The sequence below is a fragment of the Ascidiella aspersa genome, chromosome 6, assembly GCF_963924565.1.
Source record: "Ascidiella aspersa chromosome 6, kaAscAspe10.2, whole genome shotgun sequence".
Classification (NCBI taxonomy): Eukaryota; Metazoa; Chordata; class Ascidiacea; order Phlebobranchia; family Ascidiidae; genus Ascidiella; species Ascidiella aspersa.
Window position 1 is genome coordinate 17,680,881 of NC_139452.1, and position 5,316 is coordinate 17,686,196.

At 36.7% G+C, this 5,316-nt stretch overlaps 1 non-coding gene across 1 annotated transcript; it reads left to right on the top strand.

Moving 5' to 3' along the window:
• The first annotated feature begins 3,927 nt into the window (after positions 1–3,927).
• Trnaa-ggc (transfer RNA alanine (anticodon GGC)) lies at positions 3,928–4,002 on the top strand. Its single transcript has one exon. It is a non-coding gene; the product is annotated as a tRNA-Ala (tRNA).
• Positions 4,003–5,316: the final 1,314 nt, after the last annotated feature.

Below are 5,316 nucleotides of genomic sequence, written 5' to 3' on the forward strand. Positions count from 1 at the left end.
AGAACTAATGCGTGTGCTATGTATTCTTTGGAAAAGATAAGCAAAATTTATCTTGAAACGTAGAAATTTGCTTTACATTTCGCTGGAAGGGATTTAGTACTGGCGTCGAAAAGCGCTGATTTACTGAAACACCCTAATGGGGTTAGCCGGATGTCGACTTTCCGACCTTGTCAAAAGCGATCGAGTGGCAACTTAACCTTGTAAGTCAGGCACGCCTTGGGCGTAAGTTTACAGATGAACAAGCTACTTTTTAGGTAGGGTCAAGTGTCTTAACTCGTACTGGCAATCCTTGTTAAAATAGTAAGCTTTTGCGAGTGAGTTTCACAAAATGGTTCATGAGATATAATATATTAGACGTATAGAAGTGTGCACTTGAAATTAGTCATTTTGACTGGTTTGCGTTTTATAAGTATCTGCGAATCCGTTTATAGAAGCGCTGTTTGTTTTAGAAAGGGAAAATGCGGTTGGAAACGAGTTCAGTTTCCATGTAGAGTGCCGTTAAGGAAATCGTTTGATTTACGACTTTTGTTTGGGGGTTGCATTGAAATGATTTACATAAAATATTTAACACGTTAAAAACGTGGGAAGGGTTTATTCCTAAAGTTGTGTTTAAAGACTTACACGAATAGAAGCATATAGTTTTTTTTTTTGAAGTATTTCCGGCTGCCGTGCCTTAACGCGTGCCGTGTATGTGACCCAGAGTTTCCTGAGCTGAAACTCAAACGCGCGAATTGTTTAAAACAATTTGGACATTACACAAAATTGTTTCACGCACAACAAATTAAATTTTTTTTTGATATATGCATGATTTGCAAAATTCAACACATTTAAATGGCTTAAGAAAAATGGCGCATAAAATTTACAGACATTTCGGCCGGGATTTTACTTATTATATATATATTTTAAAAGTATAATAGATTTTCAATGTGGAGTTAATATCTAGGATTGGGGCGTGCATCGCCGAATCGTTGATTACCTGCTGGGTAATCTCGCCTAGCGGTTTGATAGGACGCGTTTTCTGATTTGCGCGCATTAAACGGATGATTCGATCTCCAAGGCGGTCGATAATTGTTCTGCGGCGCACGGTTAAACCTATCTCTGGTTGTTGAGCGATGAGCAGTCATAAGCTCATTTACCTTAGCGTTTAAATATGCAATTGTGTCTGGTTCTGGGATCTTTTTGGGCAAGGCGCTGTTTTTCTTAGATATATGGAATTCATCCGCATATTTGCCCAAGTCTCGCAATGTTTTTCCTTTGTGTGCCTGTATAGTAGGCCGGATTATTTCTGGTAACAGGTCTATAAATCTGCTGTGTAATATAGCTTTTGCCGTTGCGTCATTTTCGGGATCTAATGGGCAAAGATCAATTAATCTACATAGTATTGTAGAGGGCGCTCGTTTAGTTCTACGTTTTAGTTCTACGGCGCTCGTTTAGTTCTACGCGTTTACTCTACGAAGCCATTCAGTTGGGCTGGTTCCGAAGATTTGGCTTAAAATAGCCTTTTTCAGCGTTGTATAAGGATTTTCGGCAAGACTTGCTTCCGCAAGCTGGGTCGCATATTTACTAGATTGCTCTGCCGTAAACGACGCAGCGAGCAAGGCGAAACGGGTGCTTTCAGTAGCAATTCCATTAGAGTCATAAAACTTATCCAAAAACACGAAATATGATTTAATTTTAGTACTACACCAAACTGTGGGAATTTTTAGAAGCGAATTCCTTAAACTACCAATGCCAAGGCTGTCATTTATACTCGAATTTGAACTAGAATCGTCATTTTGTGGGCATAAACCTGAAGTAGAAGGTATGTTATCATTTGCAGTCAGGGGTTCATTTTGTAATATATTCGCATTTTGACTTTCTGTAGAGTCAGTTGGATCTTGAATATTAGTTAAAATCTCTGTGCCAGGGTCGGATCTTTCTGGTTGTTCAGTTGAGGCCATTTTTTTAGTTTGGCTGCGCGTAATTCTAGGCGTGGGCTTTGGCGTTTTTAATTTTTCCTTTTTCTTAGCGGGGGGCTTTAAGGTTGCTTTTTGCTTAATTTTACTAACAGAAAACTGTACTTTGCTCGACATGTACTGTAATCACAAATATTCACTTACTAATTTCTACGACTTTCTTGTACATAAGATACGCGGAAATAAGAGCTCGTCGTCTTCTTGGGAAAGTAGTTCGCAGGTGATTCGTTCGGATTTACAACTTTTCTTGAGCTTCGTTCCTCAGTATTCGAAGTTTTGTTCAAGAGGACGGATCTATCAATGAGTGTATCTATCCCAAAACACTTTATGTCTCCGCTTCAATATTTTTTTACACTGTGGCGCATAGGAAAAATTTACATATGTTTTGTGGGAAATTTTAGCTTTGAATATTCCTTATAGCCAAAGTCCATACTATAGCCATTAGCCACGCGCTATAGTCAAAACTCAAAAGTGCTAGCAGTTGTATTGTACTTTTTTACTCTGCCTTAACAGTAATATATATAAAGACAAGAAATGTTACTATTTTAGGGTGAAACAAAAATTGGAAACTTTGGTTAATGCTAAGCGCGGAACAGATGTTTGGACAGCTTAAAATGTGCGTGGCTGAGCACTGTTTACCTACAGCCAGGCTGTATAACGTTACCGTTATAACTTATACCTAAACTTTAAACATGTGTGCAGCTTTGAATGAAATATTGCCATAAACTGTAAGCAGAGGCGTAGCTAGGGAGGGTTAGGGTTCCTCTCCGAGGATGTTTCGACGGGAAATTCCCTTGATTTCCCATATACTAACGATCCCGAATCTCGGGAATTTTTTTTATAATCCAAGTTATTCGGCAACATAGCAAAACTTTAAAAATCTTTCATTTTAAACTAATATAAAAAAAATATTACCAAACTTATTAAAGTCGTTGCCTGAGTTGCTTTATTTGCGCTTACCAGCGGAAAAATTAAATTTATTTTACCACTAAACTGCATGCGTTTGTTTTCTAAATAAAAACAAATAAGGGTGCAGCTTTTAATACCAGAAGGTCTTGTAAGATTGTAGAAGCAATACTACAGAACATAAATGAGCTTAATAAAATGTTTGGAACTAATATTAGCAATTTTAAACATCATAATGCCAGAATCAGGGCACAAACATTTTGTAGGGATTTCCATGAATTTTTCTTTTTTAATCCCGTTTTCTAGGGAGTGAAAAAAGAACGGGAAAAAGAGGAACCCTAGGCGATGTGTTCCCGGGCGCCAAAATGAGACTGTCTTCTTCTCAGAATATTCTTGTAAAATTTGAATTGTTTTTGTATAAAGTAAGGTATATTATGTTAATGTAATAGAAAATGTGATTAAACATGGGGAAGGGGCACCAATTTTATAGTTTGCGCCTTAATGCTTGATAAATGCTACAAAACTACAAATAGTATGCATAATATATATAAAAATAGCAGGGTTTGCCCTAAAATTATCATGAAGTCAGTGTCATGCAACAAAATGAAGAAAAATATCCATTAGTTTTCAGATTTAATACAAAAGTTGTTGTATTTTAAATGTACTAAGTTACCAACATGATTATTAAGTATTAAAATAATTTACAGCCAAATATACAACAGTAGGACTATGTTACTAGTTGCTTGTCTGCCACACTCTGTGTTACCGTTGGATATTGGCCTAAAGTTTGCTTGGACTAACCTTGTCACAAATTTTGTCCTTCGGCCAGCAGTATATCAAAGATATGAATGAAAGACACACAAGCAATATGTGTTTAATAACATCTGTGATCTAGCCCCTCGGAAGCTGCTTTATGACCAACGATTACGGCTTCCCTATCAATAGTACACCGAAAAGCCATCGCATTGATTGATACGGACTGATGATCCCCCAGTGTGAAGTTGCTTCTACTAACAAAATGTGCAAGTATTGGCGTATGGTTGTTTCTCGACTCGCTCCTCTCTGAGCCTGCATAGCTCAGTTGGTAGAGCGACGGTCCCGGCTTGACCGGAGGTCGTGAGTTCGAACCTCACTGCAGGCTAGTTGTTTTTCTGGCTTGCCCTGCTTGCATCATAGATCGACAGATTCGGCGAGTCTGCGATGGCTTTTCGGTGTACTATATCAAAGATACTTTTACTATTTTAGTATTTTAAATCACTGTTCTTTTGTAACATAAATACAAATAAAAAGTTGCAAATTTTTGCACATAACACTTTTTGGCATCGTGGTTCCCAACTTGTACCCACATGCATGGCTTAGTGCCTTAGTTTGCAAGAGGTTAACTTCATTGCAATAGAAAAACTAGGCTTCAAATTATTATAAGATCTCGCATAAAAGAACTTGTTGACTTGAATCGATTAGGCAAATGTGTTTACTGAATAGTTATTGCCAAAATATCTCCTATTGTTGTGCAGCCATACAGCTGTAGGGTTAATACTCAATCGCCCTAACAACTCTCCTGATTTTCCAAAATCGTCTTGATAAATCACATTGTATAGAGCAGGGGTTCTTAACCTTGTTTGTATGTTTTACCCAAGTTTTAACAAAGTTGAATATCAGATTTACCCCCAATATATAAAATGGTTCTATTTTTTTTTTAAAAACGAGTAGCAAATTATATCAGTTATGATGTAACAATGAAGTTACTAAGAGATAAGGTTGTTGCCAATTAACTAAAATAGCTATCATCGTGAAATAATGTTACCGACACTAGATGATAAAGAATAATAGGCTACTATAGGATAATTTCGAATTAGCAGTTAATCTAAAATAGGAAAAAAAAATAGGCCACCAATACCTACGGCTTGCACACTTTTTCTGTCCTGTCAGCTGGTGTGCATATTTTGATTGATAGCTCATTTACCCCCTAAAACAAGAAAATTTACCCCCTGGGGTAAATTTACCCCAGGTTAAGAAAGGCTGGTATTGAGAATATATGAATCTTTAAAATGTAAGTAATGTTTGATGCCTCGCTTCAAATTCAATGTTTTGATAATAAAACAGAATTAGGCAATTTTTTTTTCGAGTTAATGGATCAAATGTTGTACTTTACCATCGCCACTTATCGTGGTCAAAAACAGCTCCTCTAGTAATTGAAGTTGTTAACCAACGGTTTTGCATCCGATCAAATTGCCTTCAGGGTGGATGACACTTAACACTTCTTGTAGATGTATCCCTACTTATGTCAGTCTTCTTCTTTATCCGCGAAGTCATTTCAAAATGCTTTTTGTATTGCTAGACTATCTGTGAGGCTTTTTTTTCATAATAGAAACAATATCAAGAACGGCAAATTCAGTAATAGTTATGTTAATAAATTGAAACTAAGTTTTATATATTTTTTTGTTTTACTAGAAAG